This window comes from Lontra canadensis, unplaced genomic scaffold (assembly GCF_010015895.1).
Source record: "Lontra canadensis isolate GAN:19392208 unplaced genomic scaffold, GSC_riverotter_1.0 scaffold28, whole genome shotgun sequence".
NCBI lineage: Eukaryota > Metazoa > Chordata > Mammalia > Carnivora > Mustelidae > Lontra > Lontra canadensis.
This window is the reverse complement of record NW_022631022.1, coordinates 16,073,151-16,097,432: the sequence shown is the minus strand read 5'-3', so window position 1 is coordinate 16,097,432 and position 24,282 is coordinate 16,073,151.

Genomic DNA, 24,282 nt, shown 5'->3' with positions numbered 1-24,282 from the left:
CCTCTGGCCATGCCTTCCAGATTAGCCCGGGGCTGTAGGGGGAGCCGGGGGAGGGCCCTTGCGCCGGTAGGTAACCCTGTGAGTAATCCGGAGAAACAGCTTTGGCCCAGCGGTTCACCCCAGGCTTGTTTGTGTCTCGTTTCCTCGGGCAAATCAGCCCCTTCCTTTCACTCTGAGGTTTAGGGTTTCCCCTAGAGCTCTTGGGGAGTCAGGCCAGGGTGCTGTGCATCCGTGTGGGAAGGACTGGAGTTGGAAGGAAGAGATGGGGTCGAAGGGAAGGTGACACCAGGTAGGGGCTTTCGGGGGGGCGTGTCCCTCCAAAGGGCTTCAGCCTCATCCTCGTGCCCTTGGCTCCTCCTTCCCAGGCCACGTGGCAGAAGGGGCTAAAGGTGACAGCCCAGGAGAGCCAGGTTTAGGGGAAAGGTGGGGAGAGGAATAGGAATTAGGAAGCATGAGGCTCCGTGCGGGTGAGAAGCCATAGGGTTCCACCTTTGGTACCCGAGTCGGGCATGGGGAGCGCCCTTCCTGTGGCCTTTGTCAGTGAGCGGAAGGCCCTCGAGATCTCGGAGCCCATCCTCTGGGGCTCAACGCTGTCCCCTCGGTCCCGTGAACAATGGATGTCTTTTCTGCGTCGGGATCCCGCAGCGCAGACACAGAAGAGAGATCATTCCTTGGCATTTATCCTTGAGAAAGTCACTCTATGTCCCCGATCCTCACTTTCCCTATATAAAAGTCTTCTCAGCCCGCCTTGAAGGGACGTGGGGCTCACGCAGGACAGCATGCCCTGCACGTGACAGCGGGCCGCAGCCTACGTGCTGAAACCCTAGAGCCCTCTTCAATAGTTTCAAGGAACCAACGCTCCAGATTGCTGGAGGCTGTCCGTGCCCCTCAGCAAGCACTGTCCCCACATGCCCAGGATGCATCAAACCCTCACGCTGGCAGGTACTCTCTGGTGTTCCTGGGCTCATCTGTTCCCAGCAGCTGAGCTGTGCGGACTTCTCAAGTGTTATTTGTGTTTGGGCTCGAGGGATACCTATGAATCTAATGAAATAATGCAATAATTATTCCATGATGCAATGAAATATGAGTGCGGAAAAGAGTTGTTTCTTTGCACACGAACTGGAGCCCTTCGGAGAGAGCGACACATGCGGTAATGAAACAACGCTCAGTGAACGCATTACAAGGGAGATAATAGTAAATGCTAGAGGGGGAAAATCCCTATGAAAGTTGAATCTTTTGGCATTCAGCTTTTGGTCCTCCCTCCGCTTTAAAGAGACAGAGACTAGAAATTGTCAGTGATGTTCCGTGGGTGTGGTTTATTTGGGAAAGATAACAAAGAATTCCAAACGGCAAACACAGTTCCCCACTTTCTGTGACTGTTTGGACCAAGTGTCCCCGATCAAGCTGGACGTATCTGGTTCAAGAAGGCCTGTCCTGTAACTGTGATGCCTCTTTGGGGACGGGAAGGGTAGGGAGTCAGGGCTGACTCAAGCCCCAAGTTGGCGTGAGAGCCTCAGAGCTGGGAGAAGCATCGTGGTCTCTAGGCTAGGCTCTGCCAGGGATGGACACGTCCACCACAGCCCCATGGCTAAATGGCTGTATAGGCTTTCTGTGAATGTCCCTGTGACTCAACACCTCTGAGTCCAGAGCCTGGCTCGTCTTGCATCGTATTCTGGTAAGTGTGCTTGACTCATTTCATCTCCTTTTACTGTGCTTCTTGACAAGCCTTCCTTTGCCCACAGGTGAAGATGCTCTGCTACTTACATTCAGTTATGAAGAAAGCAGATCTAGATGGAGACTGACACTGGAGGATCGATTAGCTTAATATAGTCTCAAGGTAATCAATTTTCCCAGCAGCACAGGTTCTTCTCATCCCTTCAGAGGCTCCTTTGTTCATTCCCAGGACCTTACCACCTCTCCCAACCCCACATCCATCCCTTATTTCAAAAGATTTACCATTGGGACACCTGGGTGGCTCAGTGGGTTAAGCCTCTGCATTTGGCTCAGGTCATGATCCCAGGGTCCTGGGATCGAGCCCCGCATTGGGCTCTCTGCTTGGCAGGGAGCCTCCTTACTCCTCTCTCTCTCTGCCTGCCTCTCTGCCTACTTGTGATCTCTGTCTGTCAAATAAATAAATAAAATCTTAAAAAAAAAAAAAGATCTACCATTGACGCCATTTATGTAGATTTCTACCTGATCCCATTCTACCTGATCCCTTCTTCGAGTTTACAAGAAAATAACATACATGGATTGAGATAAATTCTAATTTCAGCACTCTCCAATGCAGAGACCTTGGAGTGTATACTTACCTCTTCTAAGATGCTGTGCCTTTCTCACTTATAGAAGGAGAGTTAAAATAGTCTATTGCAATGGTTTATTCATTCAACAATTTTTTTTTGGTACCTACAATGTGCCAAGCACGGTGTTGCCAGGTGCTGGGGTACAAGCGTGGGAGAACTGGAGACCTTCTGGAATGCCCTCAGGAAAGAGGCTTTGCTGGCTGATTGATGGGCTGATGCAGGGGCTGGCAAACTTCTTCTGTAAATGGCCAGATGGTAAATGTTTTAGGCTCTACTCTGCCGCTGTAGCTCAAAAGCCACCATAAACAACACATAAACAAATGGCGATAGCTACTTTTCAATAAAACTTTACAAAAACAGACGATGGGCCGGATTTGACCTGCAGGAAGTTGTTTGCCTACTTCTGGGCTCAAGTGTTAACACTCTGGCACTGAAGGCCACCTCCAGATCAGTCTCAGAAGGTGACGTCAGCCCTCAGAGGACGAGTTTCTTCTCCAGATGTCTCTAGATGTCTTTCCCACTCTCTGCAAAGCATCATTCCCTTTGCTCATGCGGAGCTGGGTGGGATGGGTCCCAAGCTGCTTTCCGGAAGGCAGGGGTGGACCCAAGGGCACTCGGGGGTCTCTTGCAACAGATTCAACAAACGTGCCAAAGAGGCCCCAGATATCGTACTACGAGGGTGGGAGGCAAAGTTACCTCTCCTCTCCAGGAATCAGTTTGCTTCTCTTAAAATGAGAGGGTTAGAGCAGTGGTTTCCCAAACTTGAGCACTCATCGAATGACTAAGGGGGCTTGCAGAAAAATGCAGATTCCTAGGTCTCTGCCTTTGGAGCCATTGTCTGGGATGGCAGGGATGGCTTGGGGATTCTGGACCACCCACAAAGCCCCCTTGCCCGGAGGGTTCTGAAGGAGGATGCTCCAGGGAGCCCAGAATCAGCCTCATTCAGCTCTGACATTCAGCGGTTGCCTACAGAGGAAAGGAAGTCCGTCTGCCTTCGCCGGGCTGGGCTGGGCTGAGCTGTGGTGGGACAGAGAATGGTGGTGGTGGGGATCATTATCTTGTCTGCAAGGACGTGGCAGGATGTGGTTGACCCAAGCTTCCTGTGAATGGGGGAACCAGAGAGCAGGGGGAGACACTGGGCTCAGCCCGCATGCTTAGAATGTGCGCGGCGGGTATTGGGAAATGATAGCAGGACGCCGCCTCCCCCGCCGACCTTAGGCAGGTCATTTCACCTCCCAGAGCTTCAGTTTCCTCGTGTATGAAAGGGGGGTGATGGTAGGTCATTTCAAGGACAGCATGAGGAGTAAATTGAGTAATACTTATAAAATCTCCCTCTTCATTGATGGTAGGAAATTCTCTTTTGGTGGAACGAGTGTCCTCCTGAAAAGACTCAGGGGCCAAGGGTCAGGGCCTATTTCTCAGGCTGGGCTTTTTCAGTGACTTATTGCTCTGTCTTGGAGTGAGTGAGACCCTGGGCCTTGCTGGGCCTCACTTTGCTTGACTGTGGAATGGGAGGCTAATGGACCTGTGCTTCCCCACTCCCTTTCTCAGGACTCCCTTGAAGGCTGGATGAGAAACTAGGGAGGGTACTTATCATGATGAGCACCAGGTCATGCTCAGAAGTGTCCCTAGAGGGGACACCTGAGACTAATACAACCCCATATGGGAACTAATTGGAATTAAAATACAAAAAATTTTTAAAAGTATAGCTAAAGTAAAACCAAAACAAAACAATAAAGAAACAGTCATGAGATACCAATGGTATACCCCGGCCTATGCTAGGTGTAGAAGGCGGGGTCCCTAATCATGGAGGCTCACAGTCTAGTTGGGAAGATAACAGGTGTATGCGTGGGAAATGAAATAACAATGTAATGTTGCTGCTAGAAATGCTGGAAAGAACGCAGAGGATGGGGGCACCAATCATCCCACACAGAGGCACCCCATTGTACAGTTCACAGAGCACATTCATGACCCTAACTTTTTTTTTTTTTAAAGATTTTATTTATTTATTTGACAGAGAGAGAGATCACAAGCAGGCAGAGAGGCAGGCAGAGAAAGAGGGGGAAGCAGGCTCCCTGCTGAGCAGAGAGCCCTATGCAGGGCTCGATCCCAGGACTCTGGGATCACGACTGAAGCCAAAGGCAGAGGCTTTAACCCACTGAGCCACCCAGGTGCCCCTATGACCCTAATCTTATGTGATACTCAAAACGATCAAAACCAGCCTACCCAGTTCTACCGTGTAACAGACTGAGAGTCATAACTTTTCTGAGCTCAGCTAGGCAGAAAGTAGCTGAGTTGGGCTCCTGCTTCTTTCTTTAGGCCCCAAGAGTGCCGCTGTCACTGAAACACCGCAGTTTTCTTCCTCTCCATTGCAACAGAACGTTGCAAAATGCACGTTATCCTTAGCTAGTCTCATAAGTAACTGCCATGTGGGCCGTGGAGGCAACAGGGTCCCACCATTTTCACTTGGATGTCTTTGCCCCTTTCTACCCCAGTTTGGTTTCTAATCAAATCAAAGGGCTGTCTGCAGTCTTAGCCCAAAGACGGAGTCCGCCACTTCCGATTTTCTTTTTTTCTTTTAAAAATGTCAGCGTGCTGCTGAAACAGGAACAGCGCTGAGGCAAATAGCAGCTCTGACTCACAGAGAACACATCAAAGAAACAGCCCCGATAAGGGGCCACAGGAATTGTGCGTGTGAGCAACGTTTGCCTCACAGTCTCTGGGGCTTCAGGGCCCCTCTGGGCAGCCTCGTTGTGGAAAGAAGCATGTGGTTTTCAGAAACTGGGTGACTCACCGCACAGGCGAGGTTTGGAAACAGAGATACGGTCCTGGTCTGCTGCAATTCTCAACCAAGAGCTCCAGCCTGGGGCCCTGAGTCACCGCACATCTCAGGTCTCCAGCCAGCTGAGACTCATCTGTCCACCCACTTGGGCTTCCATCCATCCATCCACCCATCCACCCACCCACCCATTCATCCATCCATCCATCCATCCATCCATCCATCCATCCATCCATCCACCCATCCATCCATCCATCCAGTTTTTCAATAAATACCATGAGCACAGACTGTGCTAGGTTTAGGAGGATATGGTGGTGACCAAGAAAGACACAATCATACAACATGAGGCCATAATGTATAGAGGGAGAGAAATATTGAACAAATAATGCCATGGGGAATGGAATCACCATGGTAAGTGCTGTGAAGGGACATACCAGGGACTCTGAGGACAGGTGTATGACAGCACAGCCTGACCTGGTCTGGGAGGATGGTCGGTGAAAGTGGAGCAAGCTAAAAGATGAGACTGAGAAGTGGACAATCAGCTCTTCAATATCTTCCCTGTCACCAGGTCTTTTTCTGCCTAAACACATAGACACACACACCATAGTGAGTTAATGGAACAACGGTGGTCTTCTGAGTCATAGACCTGGTTTCAAATCCCATAATCTCAGTTTACTATCTCAGTGACTGAATAAATTACTTACCCTCTCTGACATCAGTTAGAATTCTAGAAATCTCACAGAAACAGCAAAACTCTGCACTGGGACCAATACGTCTTATTCTAGTCCCAGTCCTGCCACTGAGAGCCATGGCCTCTATGACTCTCATTTTCCCTATCTGTCCAATAACAGAGTTGGATGCAAGAGTCCTTCCAAGCTGTTCGTCTAGGATTCTATAATTCCCCAGGTGAGGTCCTGGGCAGCGCTGGTTGGTGCACTTTATCCTTCTCCAGCCATGCTATTTCTGCCAGCTGGTGCTACGTGCCAGGGCTCCCATCAGGCAGAGCAGGGATCCTCCAGAAGGAGCAGGGAGCAGAACCAACAGCTCCGGTTACTTACATGGTGTTCCATGGGCATTAACATGCTTTTCTTCCCCACAGGAAAGATGCACCTGGAGAAGGTCATGCTTACCTCTACTACATCCCTTGATAACAGGGAACTCCAGGGCTTGGGAGGGGGAAATGTATGGCTTCATCTCATTTCGCACCCAAGAGGGGGCTGCTGATTCTTTGAGTAGGCAGGGTAACAACACTTGGGCTGGGGAAGTGGGGTGCAATCCTGGGATTGGAGAGGAGAGGCGTTGAGGGTGCCGCCTGCTTGGTGGAGCCCTCCCACAGACAGGGAGCAGATGGACGGAGGTCCAAGCCTCTGTTTCATGGTCTGTCATCCAGGGACCAGCTAGTGTGGCTCAGGTCTAGGGGCATCTAGATTCCCTCTCAGCTTAATTTAATTCCTTTGATAGTTACAGGTCTATTCAGATTTTTCTATTTCTTTGTGATTCAGACTTGGTAGATCATGTGTTTCTGGGAATTTGTTTACTTCATCTAGGTTATCCAATTTGTTTGTGTATAATTGCTTAGAGTGCTGGCCAAGAATCCTTTTTATTTCTATAGTATTGGGTATAATGTTTCCACTTTATTTTCTGGATTTAGTAATTTGAGTCTTCTGTCTGTTTTTCTTAGTCTACCTAAATGTTGATCTCTTTGAAGAATCAACTTTTGGTTTTGTTGACTTTTCTCTCTTGTTTCTCTATTCCTGATTTTGTTGGTCTCTGCTCTGATCTTATTTATTTATTATTTATTTATTTATTTATTTATTTATTTATTTATTTATTTCCTTCTACTAGCTTTGGGTTTAGTTCTTTTCCTAGTTCCTTCAGTTGTAAATTGGGTTGTTGATTTGATGTTTTTTTAATTTAATTTTTTAAAAAAATTTATTTATTTGAGAGAGCAGGAGAGATCACAGGCTGGTGAGAGGGAAAAGCAGGTTGCCTGATATGGGGCTCGATCCCAGGACCCTGGGACCATGACCTGAGCTGAAGTGGGTTGCTTAACTGACTAAGCCACCCAGGTGTCCATTGTTGTTTTTTCTTTTTCTAATATAAGTATTTATAGCTATAAATTTCTCCCTTAATACTGCTTCTTGTTCCTCATTTCCTGCATTACTGTCTTCTGTTTATTTACTTTTTGGTAGTAAAATGTTCTAATTATCTTCTGATTTCCTTTCGTATACATTCTATACCTATTTTCTTTGTGGTTAACATGGGGATTGCATTAATGTCCTAAAGTTGTAGTATTCTAATCTGAATTGATACAAGATTAACTTCAGTAACTACCAAACTCTGCTTCTTTGTAACTCCACTGCTGTTCCTTTCAGTTATTGATACCACAAAATAAAGACGTTTACACATTGTATATCCAAAATTGTAAACTGATAGTTGTTTTGAGTGCATTAGTCTTTACACATAATATGGAGTTATGAACCAAAGTTACAATAGTATTTACTTTTAGACTAATAATCTTTACAAAATGTTTCAGTCTCTTAAATCATGTAGAAAACCAAAAGTGGTGTTACAAATTGTTGTTACAATAATAGCTGCTTTTATAATTGTCAATGTATTTATCTTCCCTGAGATCTTTGTTTCTTTACACAGTTTAGGATTATCATCCAGAGCCCTTTCATTTCAACCTGCTGGACTCCCTTGATCACTTCTTGCAGGGCAGATCTAGTAGTAACAAACTCCCTCCCTCAACGTTTGTGTACCTGAGAATGAGAAGGTCTTAATTTCTCCCTCATTTTGAAGGACAGTTTTGCTGGGTATAGGGTTCTTGGTTGACATTTTTTTTCCTTTTAGCTCTTTGACTATATCATCAGCCCATTGCCTCTGGCCTCCAAAGTCTCTGATGAGAACTATGCTGATAATCTTATTTTTTTTAAGGTTTTATTTATTTATTTGACACACAGAGAAAGATCACAAGTAGGCAGAGAGGCAGGCAGAGAGAAAGGAGGAAGCAGGCTCCCCGCTGAGCAGAGAACCTGATGCAGGGCTTGATCCCAGGTCCCTGAGATCATGACCCGAGCCCAAGGCAGAGGCTTTAATCTACTGAGCCACCCAGGCACCCATGATAATCTTATTAAAGATCCTTTGTGTGAGAAGTTACTTCTCTCACTGCTTTCAGCATTCTCTGTCTTTGTTTTTCAATACCTTTATTACCATATGTAGTCATGTGGGTCTCTGAGTTCACCTTACTTGGAGTTTGTTAAGCTTCTTAGATATTTATATTCATGTCTTTCATCAAACTTCAGAAGCTTCAGGTTGTTTTTCTTCAAATAGTCTGTCCCCTTTTTCTGTCTCTTCTCCTTCTGGGATTCCCACAATGCATAGGTTAGTGTGTTTGATAGGGTACCTGAGGATCTGTTAACTTTTCTTCAGTATTTTTAATTTCTGTTACATAGACTCAATAATTTCAATTGTCCTATCTTTAAATTCATTGATTCTTCTACCTGCCCAAATATGCCTTCTAGGGAATTTTGCATTTCAGCTAATGTACTTTTTAGCTTTAGAATTTCCTTTTGGCTTCTTTTTAGGTTTTCTTTTTATTGATATTTCCATTTTGTACATACAGTTTGATACACTTTCCCCCTGACTTACTTTGGTTTTTTGAGCATTTCTAAGACTGTCGTTTCAAAGCCTTTGTCTGATAAATCCACCATCTGGTCTTTCTCAATGATAGTTCTGTTGGCTTGTTTTTTTTCTTTCCTCTCAATGAGCCATACTTTCCTGTTCCTTTGCATGTTTTGTGAATTTTTGTTGTTGAAAACTGGACATTTGACTATAATAATGTGGTAACTCTGGAAATCAGATCCCTGCCCCCATCCCCTGCCCCAGATTTGCTTTTTTTTTTTTTTTTTTTTTTTGTTTTTGTTTTGACTGGTAGGCTATCTCTGTACTAAGGGTCAGTCTGAGGCACAAACTTAAGCTTTTCTCTGGTCTTTTCTGAGCCTTTACCTGGGTACACCCAGTGACTTTCTACTTTCCCCCATAATCATAGTTGCTTTTGAATGTCCTAGTCTTTAAAGTCTGGGAGTCTAATGTCCTTAGTTTTTACCAAAAGGGGAGAAAGAAAAATAAAGGGAGGATAAAAAAGTGCCAGGTTCCTAGAAGTTGCTTCAGTTGGAAGGGAAGAGGTTTGCAATAATGGGGGGAGATGTAATGACAATGGTTGTCCAACTCTGTGATCAGAAGTAGTGATTAGCAATGACAGAACAGATTCCTGGTATTTGGATCCTTTGTATATCTGGGAATGTTATAATTTCTCTCTTATATTTGAAGGACAGTGTTGCAGGATATAGGATGCTTGACTGAGGACAGGGTGCTTATGCCCACCCTGACTCCCACAAACTGTGTACAAGCTGCTCCTGGAACACGTGCATAGCTGCCTGCCATGGGGCTGGGCATGAGCCAAGGTTACCTTCTACTAAGTTAAGAGCTGAAATTGACCAAAATTATCATCCAACCCTTCCCTAGAACTTGCAAGCCTTCAGTGGCCTCCAAAGTTCCAAAATAGTTATATTATACATATTCTGCAATTGTTGTCTAAGTGGGAAGACAGATTTCCAGTGCTTACTACTCCACCTCTTCCCAGAATCCTCCTTGTATAACACATTTTAAAAAAATAGGATCATATATGCTGTTTTTAACTTCTTTTCATGTAATCAAGTCAACAGTCATTTATGTCTTCAATTCTTTATGACAGAGTGATTTATCTTTGTACGACTATACTGTAATTTATTTAATGAATTCCCCATTACTGTACACTTTAGCTTATTTTCCACTTTTTCATCACCATAAACCACATTGCAATGAAATACATATATTTTTCCACCACACACATGTACATAGATTTATACATATCTTTGCTCACTTATCTGATTATTTCATTGGGAAAGAGGAAAAGGAGATTTTCATGTACTGCTGGACGAGTAAGGAGGACAGTAAGTACACAAAGGAGACAAAGCTTTCTAGGCAGAGAGGACAACTTTAGCAAAGAACCAGGGGGCTGGAAGTACATCTCATGCTAGAAAATGTGGGGAACCATAGAAATATTCAGGCTTTGCTTTCGTTCAAATTCTCCCTGACCACTCCAGCCCCAGTACAACATCCATACTCTTGGACGTCCTGGGCCATGCTGCTCAGGCCTTCTCCTCGTGGGCCAACTGACTCCCCCAGAATCCTGGACTATATCCTATACAGTTGGCAACACACAGACGAATTCCCCTACAACACTAGGCTGCCATAAAAGGCTGAGAAATATTTTAAGGACAACCTCCTTATGTCTTAAAATAGTGCCCAGCCAGAAGGAAACATATTCCACATGTGTCTAATTCAGTGTGTAACAAAATACAAAGGTTGGAGGTCTCCCCCTCCCCTTTCCTTCTTTTTAATTTAAAAAGAGCTATTTGATGTCCCGGAAATGCTTTGAGGCTTTTTATTGCCCTTGTAGACCTAACAATAAAAGACTCTAAGAAGCAGAACTATTGGTAGTTCTGGGTGAAAAACCCAAGAACCAAAAAGAATCTAGTTATGTGGAGGTTGAGAATCTCAGAATTTCGTAAATGATTCAGGCTGGGGTTCCAGGTTAGTGTTTTCAGGGGGACAAGTGGTGAAGTAGAGGTTGTCTCTGGGCTATGATTTATAAGGCCCCAAGCCAGCAGCTGCCTGCCTTCCCCATAATGCCAGAAACTCCTCATTAGGACTCTGGGTGAAGACCAACAGAGGGGACCCCATGCCCTCCCTTCCACCAATGCAAAGTATTCTACTAGGGAGCACACGAAGCTGCAACAGTGGCCCTGACTAGGACCATTTTTCCTCCAGGGGACATTCAGCAAAGTCTGGGAACATTTTTGTTTGTTGCAACTGGAGGGGGTGGTGCAACTGGCATCTAGGTCTAGGTCAGGGTCAGGGGTGTTGCTAAATATCCTACAATGCACATCAGAGTCCCCACAACAAAGAATCATCTAGTCCACAATGTCATTAGTGCCAAGGTTGAGAAGCCGGGACCACAGGACAAATGGATCCATTTAGTGTATCTCCCAGAGCATCTGTTTTACTCCATGGCAAATAACTTAAAACTATTTAATTTGAAAGTAAGTACACCTATTCGAGTGTAGCGAGGTGGGACAGGTTTCTTCCTTCCCCTCCAACCCCACTCTCCCTCCACCCTCCCGTTCCCCCCTCACCCTCAACCTGGGACATAACATTCATCAAAAACCTCATTGGGAGCTAGGATGAGGAAGAAGTCCATTTGTAATCTATCTCACAGGGCTCTCTGGGGTGCTTCTGGGAAGAGGCGAGCACAGAGCATGTGTGAGGAGGAGGCAGCGGTGCGGGCCGAGATGTGAGAGCCAGTGGAGGAGTACAGAGGCTGTGTGTGGGGTGAGAGCAGGCTCCAACTGGACGGGAGTGGAAAGAGGCTCCCCATGGAGTAACCCTTCTCTGCCCACCCATCCCCACCCCAGGTCCCCTGGGTGCAGTCCACCTGCCTAGTGACATATGCCTCAGGCTGGTCCAGCTTCCCAGCTCCTCTCCCTTCTATTTTTCCGGGTCCTCCCTGCCACCTACCATTTGTCTGCTGCACTGCCCTACACAAGAACCATCAGTAGCTCCTTATGGCTCATTTCATCACACCCAAATGGCTCTCCCTGGCTTCCTAGTCCAATTATTAATTCAAAGAGTATTTATTTATTTTTAAGTTACACTGGTGGTTGAAATGGGTATGAACATGAAACATGAACATGAGAAGTAACTGACAAACGTACACAAGTATAAACAATGAATACTGGGTCTAGCTCAACCCTCATTACCTCAGTCTCTCTCCGCGGAGACACCAGAAATGTGCTATAACATCAGATGATATACGTGCATGTTTTTTCCTTACAAAATGGATAGTATATGCTTTACTCTTCATCTCGACTTAGTACTTATAAATACATCTTTGAGATTCTCTCTCTCTCTTTTTTTTGAGATCACTCCTTTTTAGCAAATGTTCCATCGTCTGAGTGCCCCATGGTGTAGTCAGACCCTTACTGAAGATGAGGCTTCCAGTCTTTGCTAAGATAAGCACCACTGCTATAAAATCCTGGTATACTCCTCTTTTGCATATGAGCAAAGCACAGTTCTGAGAACAAATTCCTAGAAGCAGAGCAGCCGTGTCAAAGGGCACACACATTTTCCGCTCTGAGTAAGGCTACACATCCCTGTCAGGGCGGGGCACAGCCCACCAGCAAGAGTCTAGCCAGCCCGTGTTCTCAGCAAACGTGATCTTTGCCAATCTGGTAAGTGAAAATAGCTCATGTTTTATTTTGCATTTCTTTGATTATGATTAAGGCTGCATATCTTTTCATCTGTTTCAAAGTCGTCTGTATTCCTTTTGTGTGAACTGGCTGCTTTCAAGCCCTTTGACAATTTCTTCATACGGTATAGAACAAATATTTATAGACATCCAGTTACATGCCAGATAAATCAGAGGTAGCCTCTGCCCATCCTCCAGACTTGGTCCTTGTCCTCTCTTATCCACTGTGATCACTTCTTCCTGGCTGTCCCCTCTGACCCGGCTCCAGTCCCAGCCTCAGCAGACTTCCCGGCACAAGGCAAGGGCAGGTATGCGCATGTCAGGATGACCTCATTTCGTTTGTATCATCTTTAAATCTCTACTATTCATTGGAAGAAGTGATACACATTCTTGGTAGGGCACGTAGCTGATCTAGAAAAGTGTAAGCAAGAAAAAATCCCATGTGGTTCCAGTCTATCTTCGGGTACTTCCTTCAATAATGTGCATGTGCGTGCCCTTCTTATAGGCTGGGATCATGCTGTCTATATAGTTTGGCTTTTGTCTTTTCTCCTTAATACTTTGTGATTGAACTTCTAAAATTATTGAAATGCCTCATATTTACTGGCCAAAAATTTCTTTCATTTGAATGTTCCAAAATTTATCTAACCAATCCCCTCTTTATGGATTCCCTCCCTCTTTCCTTCCTTCCTTCCTTCCTTCCTTCCTTCCTTCCTTCCTTCCTTCCTTCCTTCCTTCCTTCCACCTTATACAAAATGCTGTTCATAACTATTTACTTCAGTTGGATTCCTAGAATAGCAATTGCTAGGTCAAAGAGTTGAACATTTTTATGGTTCTTGGTTTGGTGGATTGGCTAGTTCAAAACATATTTCACCTCCTTCTAGTACGTCTAGGGATCAGACAGCTACAAATCAAGATTCCTTTACAGCACACATTCTAGATGTGATTTTGGTTCTGCTAATGCGATGAACTTCTGTGAGCATGATTCAAGGCTGAGCTACGTCGGGGGTGGGCAGGTGGCATGGAGCGTCTCTGCCAGCACAGGTCAGGACACAACTCGTATGGTTCTGGAACCATGAATCATGGTGGCCAGTCCTTTCTGATCAAGGCAGAAGCAACAGTTCCGATGGCAGCTAGTTCCGCTTTGTGCTTTTGGGACATATCCTTGGAAGCCCAGCCTCAGATGAGGTACTCCCCCTTCCTGGTGATTCTGGGAGCTCTCTCTTCTTCTTAATGAATCCCTTTCTGCTTAAGCTAGCCGAATGGCTTCTGCTGTTGACAGCTAAGAATGTTGAGCAACAAAATCCCTGTTTGGCAAAACATCCTGCAGGAAGGTCATACCTAGTTTATGGTCCCGCTAACTGTGAGAAGAACATTTTGGGAAAGCCTGTTTCTCTCCTGGGGGGGAATATGGTCAGGGAAGGCATTTCTAAAGAAGTCCCATTAGAACTGGGACCCTGGCCTGGCTGGTCAGTGCTAACACTTTGTTTCTGAGCACTAACCATGTGCCAGAAACTGGGCCATGCTTCTTACATACATGAATCGCACCAGCCTGATGACTTAATGAAATATGTGGTTGGTATTATCCTCATTCCTCCTTTCACAGAGGGAGAAACAGAAACTCAGGTTACTGGACTTACCCTGGGACAAACAGCTAATTCACGCAGATTATAGGCGACAAACCCACATCGGCAGGACCCTGAAGTCCACACTTGGCTCACAACCATGGGTCACACCTTACTAGTCTGTTTTTGTTCCCTAGGGTCTGCCTTCAGCAGAAACCTCCTCTGCCTCCTCTGAGCTCAGGGTATCACATGACCCCAAGTTCTTCTGCTGCTCTTTGCCAGAAGCTCCTTCTGTCAGTCCCCTCCTAAGCCTTGGGCAGATGCCCAGTGAGCATCACGGATGTCCGCCCGGGAACCTCCTCCAGCCGTGTCCAAGGCTTCGCATACGTAATCTCATCTGCTTCTGCAAATGACCCTGAAATGTAGGGGTACAACCTTTGTTTCAGACGTTCAGAGAAATTAATTTGATCAAGGCCACATAGCTGGTCAATGTTGACACTGAGATACGTTCCCAGCTCTGTTTGACTCGAGAACCTGGGCTTAAAATGAGATCATGTTCCTCAAAGAATAGGAAATATAATGCCTGTGCTGTGGAGAAAGTGCTCTCCTCACCCCCAAGTCAGTGAGCACAAACGTCCCCGTCAGGGGGCGAGTGGATGTTGTGTCTTGATAAGCTGCCCTGGGAAGGACTTGGCAACTTTTCTGTGATATTTCTGCCCAAAACGCAGGACCTGGGTCTGATCATGAGGAGACATGGTCAGACAAGGCCAATGTCAGGGACATGCTACATAATAACTGGCCTGTGCGCCTCACAGATGCCAAGGTCATGAAAGACATATAAAAGTGCAGGAGCTCTTCCAGACTAAGGAGACCCTGCAGTCAAAGCAAAATCTGATTCTGGATTGGATTTCAGACCAGAAAAGCATTGCTTTACAGGACATGATGGGGACAACTGCTCCCATAATGGGGACAAAACTGTTAAAGTTTTGAACGCACACTGCATTCTAGAGGGTGGTCTTACATCCTTGTCAAGTTTCCTGAGTTTGTTGATGCATGAAAAAATGTCCTTGTTTCTAGAAAAATGCATGCTGGTGTAGCTAAGGGGAGGATGGGTAGTCATAACAGAGGAAAGGCGGTGTGTGTAAATAGGTAAGTCTGTCTGGCACCTCACAAGCCCTCCATGAGTGGGGATCAGTCACCTTTCTTCCCCCACTGAGGCCCTGCGATGTGCCAGGCACTAACGACGCCCATTTGACAAATGAAGAAACTGATCCTCAGAGACCTGCGGTAACCAGCCTCAGGGCACACAGCAGTTAGTGGCCAACCTGGCTTTCAAGTCTGCAGCTGCCTGACCTGCTCTGGGCAGAGGGGCAGAGGAGGAAGGGTGCGGGTGGGGATGGCAACCTCTGCAGCTGGTCCCAGGCCGGCCCCCCTGCCCCGAGTCCTGAGGGGGCAGAGACCCGAGCAGCAGAGGCTACTTTGGGAGTATGCCCAGTGAGGCAACAGGATGTTGGGAGAGGACCCCAGGCCTCCCATGCCTGCAGCTCTGGGACACAGACCCCATTGTTACTGAGGCTTCTGAACAGGGCTGCCAGAAAGAAGAAAGAGGGCCGGTATCCAAGCCAGCAAGAGCCCGAGGCTACTGGCTTTTGCGTGGAGAGGACAAAGTCTGGTAACTGGGTTTCAATCCCAGACCCACCTGCCCTTTATGGACAAGCCTGCGGCATCTCACTGGAGCGCTAACTCATGAAATGACATAATAAATAATGGCCGTCGTTAGCTCCCACGCTGTCACTTTGCAAGCGAGGTGTCTTATATTTTATTTTCTTAATAATTCTTCAAAGCAAGATTACTATTCCCATTTCACAGAGATGGGGACTGAGGCTCAGGAAGTGTAGGTAATTTGCTCAAGGCTACAAGTAAAACTGGAAAGGCAGAGTTGAGTTTCATAACTAGGTTGGGAGGACCCTTGTCCTGACCCCACACCCCGTCCTGGAGAGGGTCCCTTAGACACAGCCCATGCCTCCTCTTTGGTGGTGGAGGGAGTCGGGCTCTGCAGGGCGGTGTGGCAACATAATCAAGACACCCCCCTGCCAGGGACTGGCCCAGCCAATGCCACTGGCCAGGTCTCCAGACTCCTAGTCCAGTGCTCTTTTTGGGAAGTGTAAGATATTGTGTAGATGCTGGGCTTTGGGACCAGGCAGGATCACCCTGGGCTGAGCTGTGAATTAGCCGAACGCCATGTTTGATGGTGCAACTCCTGCCGCTACTTTCTCGTGTACCCTCAGCTCTCCTGCCCCCAGGCCCTGCAGGCACACTCTGTCTTCTGGGTGGTCAGAGCCCTCTATTATGGTGACCAGTGCCCCGGTAACCCCTACCCCCAGGCACCTGGGAGAAGGGTCTGCTAAATCAATTGGCAAAGAAGAGTCAATACCGGTAACATTATGTGGCATCCCTTTCTGTAACTGACGTGCCCTGAAGACTGTGACGCCTGACTTCCAATGAATGAAGTTCTAACGGTAGAATCTGAGGCACCTTGGTGGGCTCCTAGGGAGAAATGCCAGATACAACCAATGTAATCAGTTCCCACCGAAGCCTGAAAAATCACAGTATCAGAAAACCTCAAGCCACCCAGAGTCATCTCCTCCCCTAACCAACCTAAAGCTGGAATCCCCTTAAAGTATCCCCACCAGTGGTTATCTGGCTTGATTGCCTCCAGTGTCTGGGAGCTCATTACCTCAATGAGGCAGTTTTTTCCAGTTTGGGCAGCTGCTCAACAGGTTCATTGTATAAGAGCTAGCATGATCCATCTTTTTCCAGGACTCCAGCTGGTCTTGCAGAAGGTGGCTAGCTGGCGCTGACTGGGTTCCAGCTGGAACAGGTGTGCGTTTCTCCCTGTGACAGCCCAGAATCCGTCTTCCTCACACCCGAGGTCAAACATTTGTCGCCTCTCCATGGCAGCGGCAGGGAGCCTGCCTTGTTTTTCCACATCGGAAGGATCCGATTATAGCACGCCTTTTCTTGGGTTACATGTCACAGAGTTCTCTGACATCAGGCTGTATTTAAAGGCACGGCGCCGTGACGGTCCCCTGCCACACCCCACCAGTCCTGGCCCATCCTCCTTCCCCATCCATTTCTTCTGGTAACGCGTATGTCAAGCCCCCAAGTCTCAGCTATGCCTTTCATGCCGCAAAGGGTGGCGACAGAGGTCTGGGACCTGGCCCTGCCCCGCAGAGGCAGACGACTCTGGAAGGCATGGTGCCCATGGAAGGGACACCAAACCAACCATGACAAGGGGAGGCCCTATAATTGTCTTTGCCTGCCTTCCTGGCATTGCCTCACTCTGCACTGGAGCGAAGGACAGTAAATAAAATAGAATTGGGTGCAGCAACACTGGGCTTGATAATACCTTCTGGGACAGGCGATGTGGAACGTGGGTCCAGAGGCCATTGGCATTATTGGGAGATACTTCCTGGGGTGGCGGCCTTTGGGTGGGTTTTGCACAGTGACTGGAAGTAGCCATGCAAAGGGGAAGGGTTCAGCTGCCGTAACTCAAGGCCAAAATAACGATGGCTGAAACACAAGGGGAATTCATTCCCCCTCATGTGACAGCAGTAATAGCTGAAGCAGTCCAGGCCTAATAGGGCAGTTTCGTGGTGTTGCAGACCCAGGATCCATCCATTTTATTGCTCTACTATTATCAACCAGCAACTTTTATCCTATGGTCCAAGACACTCCAGCACCTGCCATCATAAGCGAAGGTTAAGGAAACGCTGCTTCCATTAAGGCCGGGCATGACCGAGACCTTGCACACACCACCGCCCCTCCTATCTCACTGGCAGAACATGGGCTCAAGGCCACAACGCCTCCAGCAAAAGGGGCCTGGGGGAATAGAGTCTTTAGTTCTATTACAAAAGGCCATGGGGAGAACAGGTTCTTGACGGGAACCCGCTGTCTTTGCCATAGGAAGAGTCAGTCCCGGGCAGCAGGAGATGGGCATGAACTTGGCCGGGGAGTGTGGGGAGGAGTCACTGAGTCTGTGGGCACTCACACGGGGCGGCTGCGGGAGAAATGTTGGAGAGGTTGGAGGCACCAGGCCTTGTTTACCAGGCACGGCTCAATGGGGATCTCAGCCCGAGGCCCCAGAGAAGGTGACGGGACCTTGGCGAGCATGGAAGTGAATTTGCAGAATACGACACCTGAACTTCGCTTATACAATCGCTGATCAATCCACGTGTTTCCAAATTATCCCTTATTTTACATCAGCCTGGAGGACAGGGACCAGCAGGGATTTGCAACTGAAAGAAATCCTGTGGGTCATTTTGCAACTCAGAGAATCCTTGGGTCAAATGAAAGCTTGCTTTTCCATTAATCGTTTTGTTTAAATCCCACATCACATAACACTTTTTCCGGTATAAGTGTGCACACCTGGGTCAGGACTTTGTTGACTGGGAGGGTCTGCGGACGTCTGTTACCTCTTTTTATTCTCCCAACAATATAATGGGATCAGCAGACTATCCCCATTTGAAAGATGCAGAAACTGAGGCTTTTGTCCTCTGCCTCCCCCGTTCACCTCCCAGAAAACAGGTGGGTGTGTGCAGCGACACTTCCCAAACTTGGAGCAGTGGAACACTAGACTCTCACAAAGGCCATGTCGAAGGACCCCTGCAGGGTCACTCAGATGGAAATCAAAGTATCAGCTTTGTTCTGGCAAGTGCTAGACACACAGGTGAGGCTCAGGTCTTTGGGCAGACTGCGGCCCCCGTGCCTCCTGGCTTTGCCAGACTTTTCCACCCGGTGCAGACCCTGCGGGCTGACTGCAGGCCTCCCCAGCAGTAGGATGGGGGGCACCCTCGCTGCAAGGCAGGCAGAACCCCAGGAGGGGGACCCAGGAAAGGCAGAGCCATGGGGTTCATTCAGGTAAGTCCTGGATCCCTCCTACCATGACTCATGCCTCAGTTTCCTTAGCTGGCAGACAGGACTAGTGAAACCCATATTTTATGCCTCCAGGGTTGTTATGGGGACAACACAAATGCTGATAGGAAAATGTCTGACAACCTTAAAATATGGAATTATCTTATTTGGGTATCAGTTCTCAGTTTTCTCATTGGGTTGGTGTTTGTCTTCTATCACTCACTCATTCATTCGAGGGGTGTGCATGTTTGGCATAAGCTGGGTGCTGGGAGGAGAGAGCACAGATTTCCTGTCCAAGGAGCAAGAAAACATGGGGTCCGTCTGTGGATGAAGACACAGAGCTCAGATCAGCCAGGGGTCTGGCCCACGAGCTGGGGTGGCTGGGGTCCCTGAGCCAGCTCTGTGCCCCAACCTGCCCCACCCTGTCCCATGTCCCTGATGCCTGACGCCTGAATGTGCTCTCCCGTGCCCTTTATCCAAACCGATTCTATCGTTTCTTTGTGAAAGCTCAGGCCCCATTTTCTCGCATAAGCTGGTGTTTACTTTGGCCACCCCCGTCTTACAGCTCAGCAAACCCTTGCTATCTTCAGTGCTCATCTCAGCACCTGACTTTCTCCTGTGGTTTTTACGAGCCTGTGTGTCACCTCCTCACCTCACTGCCCCAGGTCCCTGTCTTGGGCACAGGAGTGGACATGCTGGAGGGGTCAGGGAGGGCGTGGCGACAGACGGCCTGCTGGCGGGCGTAGCCAGCCAGGGAAGGTGGCAGGGTGGCCATGATCTCATTTTCCTCTTTTGCTGATGTGCTCCTAATTCGGCTTTATGAGATTTTTTCTGGAGTGTCAGCTGTGCTGTTTTGAGCCAGAGCACGAAGGGCAGAATGTCCACAGGCAAGGGGAATGGTGTGTGGGAAGGGCTTGGCAAAGGGAAGGGAATCTTCAGCCTTTCCCACCCTCCCGCAGGGTCTCCGAATGTTCCGGCCCACTCTGGACTCTTAAAGGGACATGGCAAGGGAAAAACACTCAAAGAGATTTGGGGAATGTGGACCATGGGGAGAACCTTACAGAAGGCCAAGGGTTGGGTCCTTCAGGGTCAATCACAGAAAGCCCAAGGAGTGGGGCCCGGGATCCAGGTAGGGGCAGCGTGCTCTCAGAGAATGCTGTCTTATGATTGGGGGGCAGGACCGGTGGCCTGGACGGGGGACGCCCCACAAATGACTCAGCCTCCCTGGACGGTGGTGTCTGTGTGGTCTCTGATGGGCCACTGCTCTGTGTCTCGGGTTCCTCATCTATAAAAAGGGGCTGGAGCTGGATTCTACAGCTGGTCACAAGTTAGCCTCGGGGGTTTTATTTTTAAACTCGAATTGTTTCTATATTTATGAGTTGGAATATTTTACATTGCAAAATTGTATTTTATAGATGTTCTTTTAAGAAGTTGGAATGTCCAGAAATCCTGGGCCAGCAGGACGATCATCATCCGTGTGGTGATCACCCCTCAGGTCCTGGCTTGGCTCTCCCTCTGACGTGACCTTGGGCTCTGCCACCCCCTCCTCCCCCCGCTGGCATTCGGGTTTGTCCTTAACTCTTGCCCTGACCTGACCACAGGCTTCCTGCGGTTCCTGCCGTGAGGGCGCTGGGGCTCCGTGGTGGAAAGTGGGAAGGGAGCTCGGGTAGAGCAGCAGGGCCCAGGAGAGCGGGTCCAGCTTCTAGCCCAGACCCTGGGCTGACTCGCTGGGCGCCCAACCTCCCCACCTTCAACTTCCTCATCTCTTAAAAGAGGGCATTGGTCATAACCATCAATAAGATCCTTTCAAGTTCTCGCATTTCACATTCTGTGACCCTAGGAGAATGCCATTTAGCAGGATGAAATGGGCCATGACTTCCATGTTGTGGAATCCGGCGGCCCCCGCCTGTGCAGGGGTGTGAAGGGGGAGAGGGAGAGGAAGGGATGGAGAGAGGTGGCTCCCGGGATCCTCACAGGGAAATTTGGGCAAGTCTTTGGCTCGCCCAAACCTTCTCCAGTGGCTGGTGGAGTGGAAGAGGCAGCCCAGTCTCCTGGAATTCCTTCCAGGTCAAGATCCTGGAATTCCCTCAACCCCACCCTGTCCAGAAGCCCGAGGCTCTGGGATAAAGCTGAGGGTGTGTAAACCAAGCATTCACTAGAGTGGACACACAGCCAAATTCTCGGCTACTCCATGCCAACAGAGACTTCTAGACAGAGCCCTGGCACGAGGGCAGAGCGCTGGGTCATGGCATCCAGCAGGAGGAGTTTGCTCCGGGAGCTTCTGTGTTTCACTCCAGCTTTTTCCGAACTCGCCATCACTTAATTATCAGGGCTCAGTTTCTCCATGTGTTGAATAGGATTGCAACAAACAACACGTAGACTTGTTCTCTGTCTTCTAGAGAGAAAAACGTCAGAGAACTGAAGCCAAACTCTTGGAGAAAAGATGAGTGCCCCTCCAGGGGACCTATGGGGTTTCTTGCGTCCTCTCTGTGGTTTATGTGTGACGATTTCTCTGAGATGTTCCCACTTGCCTGCAGACAGAAGCCACCCCACCGAGCCCTCCATCAGAGAAGCCTCTTGGGCAGTGGGAACACCGTAGGACACACAGTCCAGGGGTCCCGCACCCCTCCAGCTACGGGGTCTCCTTCACAGCCTGTGCGCCTTGGGATGCCTCAGCAAGGGAGGCTCCTCCCCAGAAATTGGACAAGGGGCCTCCTGGGTGGGGGAGGACCCCAGAGGCCCCTAGGATACTGGTAGGACTTGGCCCAAGAGCCTCGGTACGCAGGCAGTGCTGGTAAGCCGTGAGCTACGGAGCGGGAATGACTTCAGTGACGGGTCCCTCCTGGGGTGGGCATGCGGTGCTGCTGCCTGGACGGCTGGCTTGGTGCTGAGTGACCACCTAGCCTGTTCTAGCCTGTTCTTTCTTGACTCCTGGGCCTCCTCAAAGGAACCAGAGGTCGCTCCCGTCCCCCACCTCTTGACACCTCCCCCCTCCCTGTGGAAATGAACTCACAGCAGACTGGGGCAGCTGATTTCTATCCATCTGGAATTTCTGCCCTAGGCTGCCCCAACAGGACCACTCTGAATTCCTGCGAGCTGCTTCTGTGACATTTTGACCAAGGACACAGGTGAGTTCTGGAGCCAGATTGACTGGGTTCAAGATGCTAAGGGCACCACTCTTGAGTGATGTGACCTCAGGTTAAGTGCATTACCCCTGTGCATCTCATTTGCCCCCTGTGTAAACACTGGACGTCACAGAATCTTCCTGCGAATTAAATGAGATCATGCAGTTCTTGGCACATAGTAAATGCTCAGTAAATACTCATCACTCTGTTTGCCCCTCACCTCTGGAATATCCATGCAAAGTTTGTGTTCTAAACTTCCCCTTAGCCCACCCCACTTGCTCTTTCTTGAAGGGCATATTTCTCCCATGTCAACCCCTGAAACTGAATTTGAAATGTTTGAGGACTGACCTGGAGAGAAATGAGGGGTGAAGAGTTGGGTGGGTGGGATCTGCTGGGTAGCAGCCGGGTTGTTCCCTCCCTTACCTGTTCTCCTTGCCCTGGGTTTGGGAAGCAGAGAGCTCACCAGCTTGGACGGATTAAGGCCTCAACTTTAGTTCCCCCCTTCTGAGTCGCCCCCACTCTCTCCCCTTTCACTCCAAATGGGGGTGCTGAGCATGAGCCTGGGCCAGGCATGAGTGAGGGGTATGTCTGTGTCTCCCTCTTTCCTCTGACAGGGGCCTAAGCATGTGGGGTTCAGGATGGTAATTCCCTAAGGGTGTCTTGCAGGTGCTTTGCCCCCTTGCTCCCCTAGCCCCTGTAACCAGAGACAAACATTCACATGTCATATCCTACCCAGGGTTATACTGATGGCTGCATCCCTGCTAGGGGATAAACATTCACATGTCATATCCAACCCAGGGTTATACTGATGGCTGCATCCCTGCTAGGGAATCAGAAGTGAGAGGAGACCCTTTCTCCAAGGGTCTATGCAGTCATGTGGCAGTGCAGTGGGGCTGGCCAGGCCCGGACAGGAGACCTAGAAGGGGGTGAGAGGTCCTGGTAGCTGGCCTCAGGCCCACTTCCTGGGAGAATGGCAGAAGCTCCACAAGGAACTGGACCAGCCCGTCCCATATGGTGCTGTGGGGCCACACGTGATTGTGAGAAGTGGTTGACCAGGAGACGTGAGTCCCACTGGGCAGGTTCTGGTCCCAGACCTGGATTTCCCATTGGTGAACATTTTCTCCCCAAGTCTCTGCTGCAGAGGGAGAGAACGGTCAGGGAGATGGAGTTCTGCCAAGGGTTTCATGAGCATCATGTTAACAGATCCTCAGAACGCTCCAGGAAGGACGGGAGGCTTGCAGCCCCCAGAGTACCCATGTGGGGCTTGCCCCCATTGTCCCACAGTCCACAGGAGCAGGGCTGGGACACAGCTCTTCTGCTTCTAAACCCACGCTCTTCCCAAGATCCGTAATTATAGAGGTTCAGCTAGTGTGTGCTTATGTGTGTGGAGCAGGTGAAAAATAGAGTAATTCATTTAGGAATGTTTTTCTTAATTATTGATGTCCTGACTAGTTCCAAAGAATTTTAAACCGACTTACAATAGGTAGCTTAGATACAATAACTCTGAAAATAAAATAACATCAAGTCAAGGTTTTGGTAATAAGAAGCAGAGGCAAGGGATAGTAATGAATAACAAGGCCAAAAGGTGAGTCGCCATGGGGAGCCTCCAGGTGCCCAGCCCCAGAGAAGGTTCTGTGTGCAAACAGTTGGATGCCCCCTCCGAGAAAACCAGCCCGTGGACGCTCACAGTGAAAATAGAATGGAATAGTGAAATAATAGTCACTATTCGTTGGGTCAGGCCTTGTTCTATGCACTTTGCTTTTTTTTTTTTTTTTCAATAAATCTTTATCCTGGAGTGATTTTAGATTTACAGAAAAGTTGCAAAGAGATTACAGAGTTTCCTCGCCCCTTATTCAATTTCTCATGATGCTAGCATCATCTATAGCTGAGATACACGTGGCACAACCAAGAAATTAACACCTAGTCTATTATTACCAGCTAAAATACAGACTTTATTTGGAATTCTCCAGTTGTTCCATCAACTGTTTTTTGTTTGTTTGTTTGTTTGTTTGTTTTTTCTGTTTCAGGATAAAATCCAAGATATCACATTACATGTAAAAGTTTTTTTTTTAAACCTCTTCTTTCCTTTCTTTCTTCCCTTCCTTTTCTTTTCTTCTTCTCCTCTTCCTCCTCCTCCTCCCCTCCTCCTCCTCCTCTTCCTCCTCCTCCCCTCCTTCTTCTCCTTCTCCTTCCTCTTCCCCTTCCCCTTCCTCCTCCTCCCCCTCCTCCTCCTCCTCCTCCTCCTCCTCCT